This window comes from Orcinus orca, chromosome 10, assembly GCF_937001465.1.
Source record: "Orcinus orca chromosome 10, mOrcOrc1.1, whole genome shotgun sequence".
Lineage (NCBI taxonomy): Eukaryota > Metazoa > Chordata > Mammalia > Artiodactyla > Delphinidae > Orcinus > Orcinus orca.
Genome location: NC_064568.1, coordinates 93770661 through 93789422, shown reverse-complemented (window position 1 = coordinate 93789422; position 18762 = coordinate 93770661). Strand labels below are relative to the sequence as shown.

General features: G+C 41.3%; 2 long non-coding RNA genes across 2 annotated transcripts in view; one reads left to right on the top strand and one right to left on the bottom strand.

Moving 5' to 3' along the window:
• The window catches only part of LOC125965690 (uncharacterized), a 94023-nt gene that overhangs the window by 50543 nt on the left and 24718 nt on the right, over nucleotides 1-18762 (bottom strand). The window contains exon 2 of the long non-coding RNA XR_007479922.1: nucleotides 8292-8351. This is a non-coding gene — a long non-coding RNA (uncharacterized LOC125965690). The remainder of the gene's footprint in view (nucleotides 1-8291; nucleotides 8352-18762) is intronic.
• Nucleotides 1475-10524, top strand: LOC125965687 (uncharacterized). Its single transcript, XR_007479919.1, has 4 exons — nucleotides 1475-1601; nucleotides 2195-2311; nucleotides 9460-9496; nucleotides 10447-10524. It is a non-coding gene; the product is annotated as an uncharacterized LOC125965687 (long non-coding RNA).

Below are 18762 nucleotides of genomic sequence, written 5' to 3'. Positions count from 1 at the left end.
ACCCTCTGAATCTCCTAAGTGTTGAGGGTGGCAGAAGTGTCTCTTGGTATGTTAATGAGACGAGTTTTGGACCCTATCTAAGGAAGGGAAAGTTCTAATCCTCTAAGCATGTGGAGAACCAACCATGTGATTAGAGGTCTGCCCCCTACCCTCCTGCCCATCAGGGGATGGGAGAGGACATGGAGGTTGAATCGATTGCTGATGGCCAATGAGTTAGTCATTCATGCCTTTGTAATGAAGCTTTTATAAAAACTTAAGAGTAAACAGTTCAGAGAGCTTCTGGGTTGGTGAACACATGGACATTTGGGGAGAGTGGTGGGCCTCGAGAGAACATGGAAGCTCTGTGTCCCTTCCTACATATCTTGCCCTATGCATCTCATCCCTCTAGCTGTTTCTAAGTTATATCCTTTTGCTATAAACTGGTGATCTGTTAAGTAAAATGTTTAAGTTCTGTGAGCAACTCTAGCAAATTAATTGAACCTGAGGAGGGGGTCTTGGGAACCTCTGATTTATAGCTAGTTGATCAGAAGCACAGGTAGAAACCTGGGCTTGCTACTGGTGTCTGAAGTGGGGGAGGGCAGTCTTGTAGGACTGAGCCCTCCGCCTGTGGAATCTGATGCTATCCCCAAGTAGATAGTGTCAGAACTGAGTTGAATTCTTGGACACCCTGCTGATGTTTGAGAATTACTCGTTGGTGGTGTGAAAAATGCCCCCTCCAACACATTGAAATTGGTCTCAGAACACCAAAAGACCATTTAATGGCTCAAGATAACTGCTGGAGCTCCAGCCATTACATCACTAATCCAGACAACAGGGAGGACAAAGGATAGAAGGAAAAGGTATTCCTTCCTTTGAAGGAGTCTTGAATACATTGGGTTTCTGCTGCTGAGGCATAAGGAGATAATAGACACTGGGTTGGGCAATTGACAGTATTCCCATGTCAGGCGATAAATTTCACTTAACTGGAATGTAGACTAGTTTCTCCAGAAGGACATGAGAGAAATTGTGTTAAATTCCTTGCAGCTTTCATTACTAATAAAAAATGAATTCCTAAAGAGATGTAATCTGCTGGCACGTTTATTGGGGCAACAGCTGTGACAAGACAGATGGAGGGCTCTTTAGCCCGGTTCTATTTCTCATACACACCCTGACTTTAAAAGCCTTACCCCACCCCACCCCCAGGAGCAGAGTTTAGTCACTGGAGCTTGTAGGGTTGTGGCTGCACCAGCCCCACCCTCCTCTCACCTCTGCGCTTTTCAGATCCTCTTGGGTCCTGAGGGAACCCCTGAGAAACAGACTCTTGCTCAACCAGTGGGACTGGACTGGATGGTTAAGTAAGATTTCTGACAGATGCTCATTGCAACTGGCTCAAAATTGATCCTGACTGTTTTTCTTAGGAAAAATCCTTGGAGGCAAAGGCAAAGGGGAGGAGGGGAGGAGCACACTACAGAAGAAGAGGGTGGAGCTGGTGGGGATACAGTTACTCTGGACTTTTCATCTTAACTCCTCAAACTCAACAGCCAGGAGGTTCATCCCCCATCACCCACAGGGTGAGAAAATTTGGGCCCTTCTCTGAGATCAAGGAACTGGGTGTGCAGAAGGTAAGGCTAGCTGTTTTGCAAACTAATCTGCTAAGATTTCTGAGGATTGGAAGAGTCGTTAGAATTGAGGAAAGTCTATTACAACACTTCTCATGCATCAATGTACACACTGATCACAGGGGATCTTGTTAAAATGCAGATTCTGGTTCAGGGGGTCTGGCTGGGTTGAGACCCAACATTTTGCATTTCCAACAAGTATGATATCCGAGTAAGCTGTAATTGCTGGAGCCTCCATTAGGGTCATGGCCACTGTTGTGGACTAGATGTCTGTGTCCCTCGCCCACCCAAATTCATCTGTTGAAGTCTTAACCACAGGTGTGGCTGTATTTGGAGATGGAGCTGCTAAGGAAGTAATTAAGATGAAATGAATAACTGAATCACTTTGCTGTACACCTGAAACTAACACAACATTGTAAATCAGCTATACTCCAATATAAACTAAAAATTAAAGGAAAAAAAAGATGAGTCATAAGGGGGCCCTGATCCAATAGGATTAGTGTCCTTTTGAGAAGAGATATCAGAGTTCTCTCTCTCTCTTTCTCCCTCTTTTCCTCTCTCTCCCTCCCACCCCCTCTCCCTCCACTCAATCCCAGAGGAAAGGCCACATGAGAACACGGCAAGAAGGCAGCCATCTACAAGCCAGGAAGAGCATTCTCACCAGAAACCAACCATGCCAGCACCTTGATCTTGAACTCCCCGCCTCCAGAACTGTGAGGAAATGAATGTGTGTTGTTTCAGCCCCTCAGTCTGTGGTATGTTTTTATGGCAGTCCAAGTAGACGAATACGGCTACTGTGATGTCTGCTCCAGACATTCTGGCCCCATGACGTTTAGGAGTTCTGGAGAATCAGAGACTCCTGTGCTCTAGGACATGACAAGGGACAATCTCAAAGCCCAGGCAGGCTGACTGCTCCCTGTACTATATTTTACCCCACCCTGATGCTTCAATTCACAACTTCATTAGTCAGTGTATGTCAACCTTAGCTGCACATTGGAATAATCTAAGAGCTTTAAAAAGCTACCCCTGCCTGGGTCCCACCCCCCAGGATGCTGATCTAATTGGTTTGGTGTATGGGCTGGGCATCAGGATTTTTTAAAACTCCCCAAGTGATTCATTCTACGGTTGAGAGGCACGGCTTCAAGTAAACAGTTTAGGGCCAAGAAAGGGGTTAATATAAGCCTTAACTCTGTTGAGGGAAAGAATATAGCTCTCTCTATGTGGGTGTGGGTGTGTGAAGGGATTGGCAACAGCAGGAAAGGGTTTGGGAACAAAAGCCTTCACTCCAGAGTTGCAAAGGGAACAGGAACTGGTCAGCCTAATTTCCTGCAAAAGTTCTGATCTGCTACAGAGGCCTGCCCCCTCTGTGATGAAAGGTTAAAGAACTTTCAGAACCAGGCTGTGGAATTTAGTTAGGTGAGAAGTAAGTCCCTGATGGGTAATTCCAAACCTTATTCATCCAGGAAGGCTCCCCAAATGTCAGTGTCAGCCTTCTGATCAATAAAAATCTCCTCTTCTGCTTTCTTGTGGCAGGAGCTCCAATTTCCCCTAGAAGCGCCGAGTTGCACTTACTATTTTAGTAGACAGGGCCTCACAAGGGATAAGGCTTCTATTCTACTTCTCCTTGGAGCTCTCTGAGTTCCCTCTCCTACCCTGAGTCACCAGAGTCAGATGGCCCTCAAAGAGCAATTTTGAACTGAGATACTAAAAGGAAAACAAAAGCAAATGATATGATCTCTTCTTCCTTCATTTATTTGTTTAATTTGTGTTTACATTTACCAATGTTGCACTGTATTGCTCCTACCAAGTCACACTGCACTTCATTGATTTCTGGAATGAAGTTAACTGCTCTGTAGCTGGGCTCATTTTTATCCATAACCTGAGGATAATTCCAACACCCACTGGTGATTCAATCCCCATCTACTTGTGGATTTAAATGATCCTACTTGACAACCTCAGATGCACAGTGCCTGGGTTTGTTGTGCTGGATGAAGCAGTACATCCAGGTAGTAGGCATGTCTAGGAGCTAGATTAAAGATTTAATAGATGCAAACGTCTCTAATTTAGAGGTGCTTTATCTTGTATGTGGTGGGAATAAAAAATTGCATATCCCATACGTGGTATAGAGAAAACACTGAACATATTGTACCCCTTTTAATTCTTACAGCAACCCTATGAGAATAGATATTATTATAATTTCATTTTATAGATGAGGGAACTGAGATTCTAGGACATTCAGTAGTTTCTTTGCCCAAGGTCTTGGCACTATTAGAACTGGGATTTATGGTCTGGCCATTACATTCCACTGCTCCTAGGAAAAGTCTGATTGTCCCCATTTTATGGGGGAAGGAATTAGGCTCTGAGTCTAGATAACCTGCAGGAGGTTTCCAAACAGGAAGTTTATAGCTTGCTCAGCTGCCATACATCTTTCCATTGCCTTTTTTTTCCCCCCAAGACAGTCATGAGCCTCATCACTGTTGGAAATGATCTCCATCTCCGTCTCACCATTTATGGGATCTGATAGTGCTGATGGGTTGGTTTCTGGAATTTCTAGTCATTATTGGGCTTTAGGATAGAGACTTCTTTTCTTTTATCCCTTCAAAGATCTTTTCAGAAAGTGGTTAAGTGGGCCTGAAATTACATGTGAAATCAGATGACAAATTTTTTTAAAAGCTGTGTTTTTTCTCTCTTTCTCTCTTAGCAACAAAATATAAATGTGAGCACTTTGCCCTTTTCTGAGTTTACAGCACCCTCGCATCAACTTCTGGTGCCAGCTTCACCGTGATTGGTCTTAACACCTGGATGGCTAGAGTTCTACAGTATCTCATCATCATTTCTATTTAAGAACATAATGAAAATGCAGCTGTCTTAAAGTTACACAGCTTAGAACAGGATGGGATCCTTTACCAATATGGAGGCCTCTGTGACCCAGTTCATTGGAAGATCTTAGCTGGGTTTATGCAGTGACTGGGTGGGTTTTGCACTGGCCTCTCTGACAGGTCTTCTCTGGATCATTGTTCTTGTTATCTCTGTGACAAGGTTGGTGAGGGTTAGGCTTGTGGTTTGGATAAAGTAGTTCTGGATTAAGATCAAATCTTGGCCTCATCAGCAATATAATCTGTTCTACGAATGGAAGTAGTTGGTGGAGTCTGACCAAGAGTAGGTGAGGTTGGTACTTACTATTTAACAGACCCCCACTAAGGCCCCAGAGGCCTCAAAATACCTTTCCTTTGTATCACTTTGGCTCATATTGCCCATCTTATATGGACTGAAATTAACCCAATTACCTATTTTTACACTAGATCTCAGAAGCTCAGCCGCAGGATTTCAATTTTTCTCAAAATACAAAGATGCAGACATTATGCTGAGAGACCTTGAGGAAATGGTCAAGGTTTCTTCTATTAGTACATGTTAGGTCATTAAATTAGGCGTCATAACTTTAGACAGTGTTGTGATTTGAATTGTATCCCCCTCCCTGGAAATTATGTTGAAGTCGTAATCCCTGCTACCTGTGACTGTGACCTTATTTGCGAATAGGGTCATTGCCGATGTAATTAAGGTAAGATGAGGTCATACTGGAGTAGATGGGTCCTAATCTAATATGACTGGTGTCCTTATAAGAAGAGGAGAGGAGACACAGACACACAGGGAGAATACCATGGGAGGACAGAGGCAGAGACTGCAGTGATGTGTCTATAAACCAAGGAATGCCCAGGGCTGCTGGAAACACCAGTAGCTGAGAGAAAGGCATGGAACAGATCTTCTAGAGCCTTCAGAGGGCACAAGGCCCTGCCAATACTTTGATTTCAGATTTCTGGCCTCCAGAACTGTGAAAGAATCAGTTTCTGTTGTGTGAATCCACCAGGTTATAGTCATTTAAGGTAATCCCAGGAAATAAATACAGATAGGAAGGAGAGGCTGGCCTTGATGTAGGGGTAGTGAGTTTCCATGGAGCTAGAATGCAGGGTGCCATCTCCCTTGATGGCTGTAGATCAGAGGCAGGAGCTACCAACAGCTCTGTGTAGGTAAAGTTGCAGGCCTGGGGTTCAGTCCTCCAGGGAGACACTCCTGCAAGCCAACCAGAGTTCTGCTAAGGCTCTGGGCGTCACCTTCAGGAGGAGCCTGAGATCCCTGAGCAGAGCCACACAGTTTACAAAGGAACAGGTGCTTGGACGGGTGCCTAAAGAAAGAGAAGATAGCCCAACTTTGTCTAATTTTTTTTTTTTTTTTTTTTTTGCGTTACGCGGGCCTCTCACTGTTGTGGCCTCTCCCGTTGCGGAGCACAGGCTCCGGACGCCCAGGCTCAGCGGCCATGGCTCACGGGCCCAGGCGCTCCGCGGCATGTGGGATCTTCCCGGACCGGGGCACGAACCCGTGTCCCCTGCATCGGCAGGCGGACTCTCAACCACTGCACTACCAGGGAAGCCCCCAACTTTGTCTACTGCACAATTCAGCCCAGGCCATTTTGCTAACAAGAGACAGAACAGGTCAACTCTTCTTTTTGCAAAATCTCAGAGTTAATTGACCCAGCGCCTGATTCCTGCCTATTTGATCTTGCACCACTCTCCTTAGGGTTAACTTACATTCTCCATTCAGATTTTTCCATCTCCAGCGTTGCCTATCTCTGTGTTTATGGCCTGCCAGGAAGATGGTCCAGGAAGCCAATTTAGGTGCCTTTTGTCTATTAATTCTACTAGGTATCCAATAAATGTTGGTTAAGAGATTTTTACTTTTCATCCAGTAACAGATGTCCTTTGAAGTGAATGCTATAGTGCATTCTCTGGAATCCCCCTCAGGACTGAGGCAGTTATTCTTCTGGCTGCTGGGAATGTTGGCTGCTGAGAGCTCACAGGAGAATCCCTCTCCAGGGACTGCCTTTGCCTGAAGCAAACTGTCTTGCTCAAGTTATTTAATGAGTGGTCACTGCAGGCGTACAAAGACTCGCCACCCCTGCCTCAGGTCAGCACGTCTCTGAAGGGTCATCCCAGCTCCAGAGCTCCCCAGAGGACTGGCTGAGGCCTTCAATGCAGCTGCATCACTATTTGACTTCTGTCCAGGCCTGCTTCCCTCATCTTCATGCTGGTCTTGTTCCTGAGAGCACTCCCGCCTGAATACCCCAGCACACAAATGTCAGTGTTTTCTCCAGGGAACCTGATCTAAGATATGTCAACCTTTTATACATACATATATATATATATATATATATATATATATATATATATATAAATACATACAGAGAGAGAGAGAGAGAGAGAGAGAGAGAGAGAGAAGAGAAATACATTGACCACACTTACTGGTATCGATATGGAATCTGGAATGCGAATAGCCATAGGCAGGAAAATAGAATGCTACCATGTCTCTGCATTGTCTCTGTCCTCAGCCTAATGGCTGGATCTTTAAGGTTCTACTGCTCCCCAGGGGCTTATGAGTTCTGAGCACAGTGCACCTGCTTAGTAAATATTCATAGAATAGGGTAATAGGTGAGTGTTCATGGAATTCAGCTTGGTCCTGGGATGAGCTAAATAGGTCTTTCAAAGAGTTTTTTTTTTTCTCTTTGTGATGAGAAGAGTCATCTTTGGAGGGTGTATTAGTTCCCTAGGGCTGTTGTAACAGTAACACAAACTGAGTGGCTTAAACAATGGTAATTTATTGTCTTACAGTTCTGAAGGTCAGAAGTCTGAAATCAGAGTGTCAGCAGAGCCCTGATTCCTCTGGAGGCGTTGGGAAAGGATGTGTTCCATGCCTCTCCTTTAGGTTCTGGTGGTTTTGCTGGCAATCCTTGGCATTCCTTGACTGATAGGCACATAACCCTAATCTCTGCCTTCATGTTCCCATAACGTTCCCCCTATGTGTGTGTCAACATGTCCGAATTTCCCATTTATAAGGACACCAGATATTGAATTAGGAGCTTATCTTACCCCAGTACAACCTAACCTTAACTAATTATATCTTCAATGACCCTATTTCCAAATAAGGTCAAATTCTGAGGTACTGGGCATTAGGACTTCAGCATATGAATTTGGGGATTCAACCATTTTCTATGGGGGTTCTATTTCTGGTTCTGGGATCCCAGAATTTCCACCATGCCCTGTGTTAGAAATACTGGGGCTGCAGAAGGGCCAAGGGAAAGAAAGTGTGACCTGCAGCAGTGGGGTCTTAGTCAGAGGGGGCTGGGTTCTAGTTAGCAGAGGAGTGGAATGTTGAAAAGCTTCACCTTTGCCACTGAGGCCTGACTGGATTGGGAACAGATTTCATGCGTTTAGCTGGTGGATGCAAGCACATAAAAGAGGTCCCATCCTTTAACTGATGCAGATACTTCACCCTCAAGGAAAGGAGTATAACTCCTCACTCCTTAAGTGTGAGCTGCACGTAGTGATTTCCTTCTAACTTGTACTGTGTGGAAAAAGGAGAAAGAGGAACCTTTCAGTAGAGAAACGTGACAAACACCACCTCAGTCAGGTGATCCAGGTTAGCATCAACAGTGCTAAGCGATGTTGACCGTACATACCAGGACATGACGTGATGAAAATGGAACTTCACCTCTGTGATCTTTCTCCCCCAAACACATAGCCCCAGTCTAATAATGAGAAAGCCATCAGACGTACCCCAACTGAGGGACAAGCTACAGAACACCTGACCGGTACTCCTCAAAACTCAAGATAATACAAAATATGAAAAGCCTGGGTAACTCACAGCCAAAAGAAGTTGAAGGTGAAAGATGATTAAGTGTAATGTGGTGTCCTGGACGGGATCCTGGAACAGAAAAAAACATTAGGTTAAAAACTAGAGAAATATGAGTAAATTATGGACTTTATTTATTATTAATGTATCAATATTGGTTCATTAATTACAACAAATGTACCATACTAATGTAAGAGGTTCATAATAGGGGAAACTGGGTGAGGGGTATAGGCAAACTCTATTTTCACAATTTGTCTGTAAAACTTCTAAATAAAACATCTTAATCTCCTAAAATAAAAACGTTTTAGAAACCGAATTTATAAAGTACCACCCTAAACTTCCAGTCAGAAGATAAATAAGTACAAGGAATATAGTGTACAACATAATGACTGTAGTTAATGCCGTTATCCATTCCGAATGAAAGTTAAGAGAGTAAATCCTGAGTTCTCATCACAAGGAAAAAATTTGTTTTTCTTTTTTCCTTTTTATTGTATCTGTATGAGATGATGGATGCTAGCTAAATGTATTGTGGTAATCATTTCACAATATATGTAAGTCAAACCATTATGCTTTACACCTTAAACTTATACAGTGATGTATGTTAATTAGCTGTCAATAAAACTGGAGGGAAAAGTACCATCCTTTGATTACGCTCTCTGAGCACTGATAGGTCAATCCTGTGTTGAAAGAATTTACCTTTGCTTTCACTGGGCTTTCTTTTGTCTCTTTTGAGTATATCCTTAATCATATACTAAAGGATAATTGTTGAAAAGGCACCCATGTGTCTGTCACTAGTCTATGTCTCTGAGTTAGTGCTGCCTACATGTTCGAGATTCTCTCATGAGACACGTCTTTGTACGTCTATTCTAATCCAGTCATCCTCAACCTTCCCTTTTCCAAATATTTCTGTAGAATAATTATCCACCTTGGCTACATACGGAGTCACCTGGGAAGGTTTTGCAAATCCTGTTGCCCAGGCCCCAGCCTGCTCCCCAGGTGACCCAATAGGCAGCCCGGCTCGAGAAACACCCCCAGGTGCTACTCTCCCTTGGATGCCATCTGTGTTATAGGTAGCTTACTGTCCCACGAACTACAATTCCACCTATTCCTACTTTAAAAACTTGGGAAGTTTGCATTTCTAAAACTTTAATAAAGGTTTTCTTTTCTCCTTTTTTCTTAGCAAACAGTTTTGCCTCACAGCTACTCAAGAACAGAAGGTAGGTAAAAGGTTGTTTATTCTCAGGAGAAATATTTAAAAGCAAGCAGGGACACTGACCAATCAGACCATTGGTGGAGCTAAATAATCAGTCAGGGGCTCATTGGCCGAATATTAGCCCTGTTTATTCCACCCTCATCTCTATTTAACCAGAGAACTAAAAGGAGAAGCTATGGAGGGAAAAGAAAGAAATATGATTCTTAGTGCTCTTGGCTTGCTTAGAGTAATGGCAGGACTGAAGCCCCCAAGACACAAAACCAGAGGTTCTAGCAGCTGTTCTGCCCTCTCAACAGAGGGGAACAACAGGTGTGACCCCAGAACTTTGAGAAGAAAGCAAGATGGGAGCTACTCCACCTTGAATTAATTTGCTCCAGGTTTTATCCCCTTAGATTATGATTTGTACCCCTCTGATGCTTTCATGAAGTTGCTGCCACTGGGAAACATGTCCAAGGCTCACCTTTACTCTGTAACAGAATCAGTGCTGAATCCAGAGAAGATTCAATCTGTTCCCTTCTCCGGTATGACATGAGAATAAAGGGGTCCAGAGTCCAGGTCTTTTATTTTTTTAACCTGGACCCTGGGAGCCAAAGGACAATCCTGCCCAGGTTTATCTTCCTCCATTACTGGTCAATTGCTTTGACCTCTTGACCTTGCATCTGGCTAAGAATCCATGGGCAGCTCTAGGTTTGCCCCATCCAGCAAATGTTGATCTAACCTTTTGGGTCTCCTGACACTATTACGAAATCTATTCCATCAGAAACTAAGTTTTTAAGAGAGGGAGAACTTTGCTTTTGTTTATTGTTTGTTGTTCAAAGAGTATTTATAGAAAATTGCAATATTACCCTTCCACGAGAATCAATCCACGTGTTGCCACTTTTACAAGCTAGGAGTGGAGAAAAGGTATTCTTTGTTTTAGAACGAAGGTTCTAATACCCTATTCCTGTTTTTCAGTTTCCTGCTACATGCTTAAGAAGATCTTTCACTGTCCATTAATTTTGCTATAAAATATTTACAATAAATAAAACAAATAAATATTAATTTTGTCTGCATAATATCTTTCATGATTTCAAATGATTTTTTAAAATGAATCACATACATGCACAGGATTGTTTTGCTTACTTTCTATTTCCAGTCTTTAAAAACTGTTTTGATAAACTAAAAACATGTTTCCAACACTAAATATCTTTAAAACTTTAAAGGCCAAAACAAAATATGATAACAATAAAAAAAGGCAATGTTTAGTCCAAATAGACACACACTACTGTTAAAAATTAAAGTGGTTTTCGTTGGGATCTGCATCAGGGGTTTAACTGCATTTTCCAATATTTTTGCAGTCTGAATGTATCTGCTGACTAAAGTTAATTCTGTTAAATGGTATTTTCCCAAAGTTTTCCTTTTGTAGTTTCTAATTTGGTTTAATTTGGAGAACGAACATTCGCCGTAGATAGAATGACAATGAAACATCATATTATAGTAAAACTTGTATATATGCCACTTTATTTTAAAATAAATGTTTCAGCCAATTCCCAGATACTTGTAATCTTTTTACTATTACTTGTTAATGAGTTTATGGAAAGCAGTAATACTTTTGTAAATGATTCATTATTCACTTGAAAATTTTTCTGCCTTCTGAGTGTTTATCATAATGAGTCATTTAAATAAGTATTTTATTGAAAACAAATTAACTGAAGAATAGTTTTGCTTATTTTGAGTTGCATGTTGCAAAATTGTTATGATACTGACTTGATGAAAATTTGTTTTCTAATTATGTTTTAAATTAGGAAAGTAATATCTGCTCATGTTTCTTAGGAGGTATAAACAGCTCCCCAATCACTCTCTTTTGTTAAAGTTTAAAACAAATTTTTTAAAGTATAACCCATATAGAAAAATTTACAAATCACAGGTGTACAACTCAGTGATTTATAACAAAGCAAACACCCCAATGAATAACCACGAAGGTCAAGGTAAAAAACATTACAAGCACCTCAGAAGTGCCCCTTTCCCTCCTCAAACACAACCATATCTTGATTTCTAACACTAGAGATGATTTTTTCTGTGTTGTACTTTATATAAATGGAAGCCCACTACATGAATTCCTTTCTGATATCTTCATTCAACATAATGTTTATGAGATGCATTTTTATGATTGTATGCAGCTAATGACGTCCACCATCACTGCTTTCATTTCCTTGTGTGACCATACATGCGTAAGCTCTCCTACTACCGATACATAGCAGCTAATGACGTCCACCATCACTGCTTTCATTTCCTTGTGTGACCATACACGAGTAAGCTCTCCTACTACCAATACATAGTTTGGTTGCTTCTAGTTTGGGGCTTGGGATGGTTAATTTTATGTCATTTGACTGGGCCATGGGATGCCCAGATACTTGGTTAAACACTTTGGATATTTCTGCAAGGGTGTTTTTGGAGGAGATTAACATTTAAATCTGTAGACTGAGTAAAGCAGATTGCCCTCCTAATGTGTGTGGGCCCTATCCAAACATTTGAAGGCCTAAACAGAACAAAAAGGCTGACCCTCCCCTGAGTAAGGGAGAATTCCTCCTGCCCGACTGCCTTCAAACTGGGACATCAGTTTTTTCCTGCCTTCAGACTCAAACTGAAATGTCAGCTCTTCCTGGGTCTCAAGCTTGTTGGCCTTTGGACTGGAATTATACCATCGACTCTCCTGGGTCTCCAGCCTGCTAACTCACCCTGCAGACCTTGGGACTTGCCAATTTCCTAACTGCATGAGCCAATTCTTCATAGTAAAATCTCTTTTTATCTATCTATCTATCTATGGCCTATTGATCTCTCTCTATATATGTGTGTATATATATATATATATATATATCTGACATATATATATATGGCCTATTGATCTCTATATATATATGACATATATATATATATATATATGGCCTATTGATCTCTCTCTCTCTCTCTCTATATATATATATATGGCCTATTGATCTCTATATATATATCTGACATATATATATATATATATATGGCCTATTGATCTCTCTCTCTCTCTCTCTCTCTCTCTCTATATATATATATATATATATGGCCTATTGATCTCTCTCTATATATATCTGACATATATATATATATATGGCCTATTGGTCCTCTGATGAACCCTGACTAACACAGGGCTCTTATTAATAATATCACTGAACATTTTTGAACATGTCTTTTGGTATAGACGTGCATGTGTTTCTCTTAGCTACATATCTGGAAGGGGAATTGCTAAGTTGAAAGGTAAGCATATGTTCACCTTTAGCAGATACTGGACAACAGTTTTCCAGAGTAATTATGCTTGCTTTCTACCATCTCCACCCTATCCACCAGCAGGGCATGAGTGTTCCCCTTGTTCCACACCCAAGACTGATAATTCTTCTTTTACTGACAATTCTTCTCTTATATTACTGACAATTACTGACAATTCTTCTTCTTTACTGACAATTCTTCTCTTATATTATCTTATATATATTATATATATTATCTTTATTATATATATATAATATATAATATATATCTCATATATATTATTACCAAAGACAACTTTGGTGTTGGTCTTGCCAGTCTTCCAAATTTTAGCAATTCTGCTGGATGTGTACAGGTATTGCATTTTGATTTTAATTTGCTTTTCTTTGATGACTAATGCAGTTGAGCACCTTTTCATGTATTTACTGGACATTTAACTATTTCCTTTTGTGCAGTGTCTGTTCAAATCTCTCGTCTATTTTTCTAGTTGGTTGTCTTTTCCTTGATATGCATGATAAAGTTTTTACACTGACTTTAGTGTGAAAAGATGATGTCCCCAAGATGACTGCTATAATATTTCCAGTCCACAGGTTCTTCTAGAGCTTTGCCACTCTCCCATCAAGAGGTGGAATCTATCTCCACTTCTCTGGAACCTCAGGGGGCTTCTGTTGACTGCCTTGCCTAATAGAGTCCAGGGGAAGCAATGCTCTGTAGCAGCTGGTACATTTTTAAAGGATGCAATAGCCTCTCAAATTTTAGTCTAAGTCATAAAGGCAACATAGCTTCTGCCTGGTTCTTTTTTGGAACACATGTTTTTGGAACCCTGAACAATTATGAAAGGAGTCTGGCTACCCTGAAGCTGCAATCCTGGAGAACCCACCTGGGCAGGCTACATGGACACAGAGATGCCAAAGAATCCCTAGTCCTCATCTGTCCAGCCCTCTAGTCTTTACAGCTCAGGGACCAGACATGTGAGTGAGGAAGCCTCCAGGATGACCCCAGGCCCAGCCATCATCTGACTGCAACCTCACAAAATGCCTTGAGCCAAACCACCTAGCTGAGCCACTCCCAAATTCCTCACCCCCAGAAATTATGAGCGATAATGACTGTTGTTGTTTTAAGCCATAAATTCTGGGATGATTTGTTATGCAGCAATAAGAACCAGAATAATAACTTACTGTAAAACCAGTGAGGGTGATTAGACCCATAGAAAAAATGAAGAGAGTTGACTTGTCTCACTCAAAGAAAAATATTCCAAACATTAAAATCAAATCAATGTTCTATTCTTATTCTGTACAGCTACTTGAAATGATGTATATTTTAGTTTGCCTCATATCTGAGAAAAGGTTTTCTGTACAGATTTTTAAATTTTTTTCAGAGTTTTTAGCTGGCATTCCTTTTTCTTGTTAACAGAAAAGATGATTGCTTTATATTTTGTATTGAAATCTACTTTCTTCTTGAAGACATTCTTCACAGAGTCCTCTGACTTTTTGGGGCTCACTGCTTCCTAGATTTGCTGCACAATCGTCAAACTGGGATTTCGTTTCAGTATTCTCTGGATTAGTGCCTTATGCTTTTGAATCTCATGCTATCCTTTCTCTTGGGTTCCTTGTGTGTTCTGTTAGAACACATGCTTAAGTAATTTGTTAAAGATGCACGAAACATACAGTTTCTGTGTCATTGTGTATCTGTAACCTTCTCAGTTTTGCCTTTACACTTGATTGTCTGGACTCCAAATCTCTCTCAGTGTTTTAGACGTTACGGCATTGTCTTCTAGCTTTCAGGGTTGCTGGAGGTTTGCTGTCCATCTTATACTTGTTTTTTGGCGGTAATCTACTTTTCTTCCTGGAAAGCTTCAGGATTGTCTCTTTAGCCCTCGTGTTCTACAGTTTCTTCAGATGTGCCTACGTACAACTGAGGGTCATTTTATTCAAAATCTTGGTATTTGTTGGATTTTTTCAGTTTTTCAGCCCTGAGTCTTTTTTCAGATCAAGGTACTTATGTATTTGATTACATCCTTCCTTCCATTGTTTTTAGAACTGCTTTTAAATAAACACTGAGCCTTTTTAAAAATCTATTTTTGCTCACAATTCTTCTCTTATATTATCCATGTCTTTTTCTTTTTTATCTAGCTTTCTGGGAGATGTCTTCACTTTAAAAATCATGTCCGTAATTGGGGCTTCAACTATTTCCACTCCACTGTTTAGATCTTTCACTGAATTCTTAAAAATTCTGATAATCATTTCAAATTTCCAATAATCCTTTCTTGTTCTCTGATTCACTTTGCCCCCTTAGCAGCCAGTCCTTTTTTAAAGGATGCAGTAACCTCTTGAATCTCTGTGAAGATAATTAGATATTTTATAAGATATCTCCCATTATTTTTCCTCTGTTTCCTCAGAAGCCAGTCTGTGTTCACCTCAGTCTTTATCTTGCATCTCGTTGATTTTCCTCAAATGTCTGGTGATCCTTTGTTGACTATTCATATGTACTAAGAACTATATTGATAAATATAGGTTGACTGAGTGGATTTCACTAATAAGTGTGTTTACTCAGAAGGCCATTTTCTGAATGGGAAGGCTGAGTATAGCCCTGTGTAAGTGGGTGGCTTTGCCAGCCAAGCCTTCATTTAGCCAGCAAGCTCAGGACCATCACGACTGCCCAAGGCAGAAGAGCTTTACCTGGGGGTAGAATTCCACTTCAGAGTGGAGATGGATTTATGTCCATTGTGGAGGCTCTAAAGCTGAGGCTAGACAATACTTCTTTCTGCCTCCACCCAAGCTCCCATTCCCTTCAGGAAGATCTTACTCTCTTCACAATGCAGTCATTGGTGCTCCAGCTAAGGATAAAGAGCTGCTGTGTATGTGGAGTGGGAAGGGAGGGCCTGAGTGGCCCAGCTGTTCTGTGGTTTGTCTGTTCTGTGGTCAACTCCCCTGATCACTGCCCCAGGCCCTTGTTTGTTCTCTTTGCCCACGTGACCCAAGCTTGGAGCCTCTCTAGGTGAGGATCCTGGCTGAAGACTTCACACTCGCATGTTTTCGCTTGTGCATTACTCTGCTTTGCTACATCAGTATGGTCCCATCTGCTCTCTGACTCCCAGAAATTTATCCAAGTCATTGAAGTTTCTGCTGTGGACATTCTATTTGTTTTCAGGATTCTAATAGACTTAGTCTTTATATATCATTATTGACATTTCAATAGGATCTTGGGAGAAGGGGTAGGCAAACGCACATGCTCTGTCTTTTTGAACTGGACCTAAAACATTTTATTCAGTCATTAAAGCATTTCTACATTTCCCTAAAACAGAAAGAGAGGGTATAATTAATTGTATTAAATTTTCTAATGGAAAAACAGCAGGTCTAAAATGTCAGAAGAATTATCTTGTCCATTATCACCTTCCTAACAATTAGAGTAGCATAGCCGTTAAAAGCCTGGTCTTTGGGCTTCCCTGGTGGCGCAGTGGTTGAGAGTCCGCCTGCCGATGCAGGGGACACGGGTTCGTGCCCCGGTCCGGGAAGATCCCACATATCGCGGAGCGGCTGGGCCCGTGAGCCATGGCCGCTGAGCCTGCGCGTCCGGAGCCTGTGCTCTGCAACGGGAGAGGCCACAACAGTGAGAGGTCCGCGTACCGAAAAAAAAAAAAAAAAGCCTGGTCTTTGAGTCAGACAACTTAGGGCAGACTCTATGTTACTCCACTTACTAGCTAGGTGAAAATGTGCAATTACTTAAAGTCTCTGGGCCTCAGTTTTCCCGTCTGTAAAAAATGGGCATAATGATGCTCTTTTTGTGGGTTAGGGTTCAAGTATTCAGCATAATGCCTGGAGTGTGGTAATCTATTAGTGGTAGCCAGTAGCAGCAGCTGCAGTAATATCACCATCACCCCAGTCAGGAGACATTTTCCCTGTTATTCTGTCTTCTCCTAGGAATTGTTGTTCTAATTAACCAGAGTTATGAGACCTTTATGGGTTTGAGTTTTGGTTGGTTGACCTTCAATCCCTGCCTCTGGTTTACTCTCCAGATTGCAGGGAGCATGGCGACGGTAAGAGAGCACAAATTAAATACTGACGATGGAGCAGCACGAACATAATCAGAGCACCCAATGGTTTTATAGCAAAGATTTTCCAGCATTTATCTCATTTATTCTTTCAAAACATTTTGATGTATGTAGTTTAGGTATTTATTGGATTTATCCAATATACTTTTTTTTTTTTTCTTCTTTGGAGCAAGCTAACTTTCTGGGTGTCTGTTGTGGAAAACAGTAATAGTTTTCCCAAGTAACAGAGGATTTTCAAAAGGCCCATTGGTATCAATTGTATTCCTCCTGATACCCGGACCTTTGTTCTAAATGATAGAAATACTTAGTTTTAAGAATTAAGACAGGAATGCCTTCGTAAACCTAGAATAAAAAGCACTGCCCTACTCTAAGAATTTAAACTCTTTGAACTCTTTTTTTTTACATGAATCAATCCTACACAGAGCTCCAATATATAAAATAGAGGGAAGCAGAGCTTCCCTTGTTGAGGAGGGGTTGTGGACCAGAACTCTGCCCACTAGGCAGCCCCTCTGCCTTCAGCTACTGCCAACATGGTGGTTACAGTGTGGCTGAGTGGTGGCTTCTTGGGCTCTAAGAAACAGAGTTTGAAAACCATTGATCTGACTTATTCCAAAGACAAGTTTTCCTGTTTCTATGAAAAAGCTACCATTTTTGAGTGCCTTTTTGTTGTGCCCAGCCAATGTCCACAATAGTTTTAATCCTCCCAATTAACCACTCCTGGGAGGCATTTACTATCCCATTATTATAGTAAAGAAATCAAAGTCCAAAGAGGTGAGTAACTTACACAACATCCCACAGTTAACAAACAGAGGATTTGGCTTTTTACTCATGATTGGTTCCAAATTCTTTCTCCTGCCTCAAAATGAATAAGGAAATCTCTAAATTCCTTTCTAGCAATAAAATTTCATATTTTCAAGATACCTTTAATGAGCAGAGTAAAAAACATTGATCAAAACAATAAACCCTGAGCCAAACGCAGACAGAGAAGGAATAATAAGTACAAACGAAACAGAACATTTGAGTGGACACAGAGAAATCAGTTTTAACTATTTGGCCAGCTTTCTCTAGTCACTGGCTTTTCCTAAATTTATTGTAGTGAGAAATGTCATTTTTGATGTTTCCTTCCCAAGTATCTTTGCTTGGTTTCCTCTTTTTTGTTACTTACTTTCCAGCTCATGGCCATTGGGTTCTATTTGTGTATGGTTGATGATCTACTTTCAGACCTATTCATTTCTTTACTGAATTTTCTGGGCTCTCATAATGTGCAAGGCAGTGCATTAAGTGTCCAGAGTCATAATCCCTGGCCTTCAGGCACTTATCAACAGGTTGGAATGAGGGAGCCATACCTGTGTGAGATAGCGAGGAACACACACCACACAGGCACAGAGATTATGACAGGAATGCAGAGGTGGGAGGCGTCACTGTGCCTGGTCCAGTCAAGACAGGCTTTCTGTAGGAAAAGGAGCTTGAACTGAGCCTCCGGGATAGACGGGGCTTTGAGTGAAAGGAGAGGGGGAGATGAGGATAATTCCAGGTGGGAAACAGGCAACCAGTAGGACCACCTGGTTGGAGAAGAGGGTATGTGTCTGTCAGAAGGTACTTAATGCTGACCCCATTTCACTATGGGAATGCAGGCCCAGAAACAGCACCTCATTCCTATGAGCTGATCTTGAGTCTTTGGAGAAATAAAAATTAGTGTTTCACAAAAAAAGAGAAAAGGGCACTTGCACTTACGATGTTTTTCCTTGTGTCCGTCCTTCAGGGAAGGAATTGTGTGGGTCAAATTCCTCCTAAAACAAAACTTTGGGATTGTATTCATTTCCTAAGGCTGCCATTAAAAAAGTACCATAAACTGGATGGCTTAAAACAACAGAAATTTTCCCTCTCACTGTTCTGGAGGCCAGAAGTCTGAAATTGGGGTATTGGCAGGGCCATGTTCCCTCTGA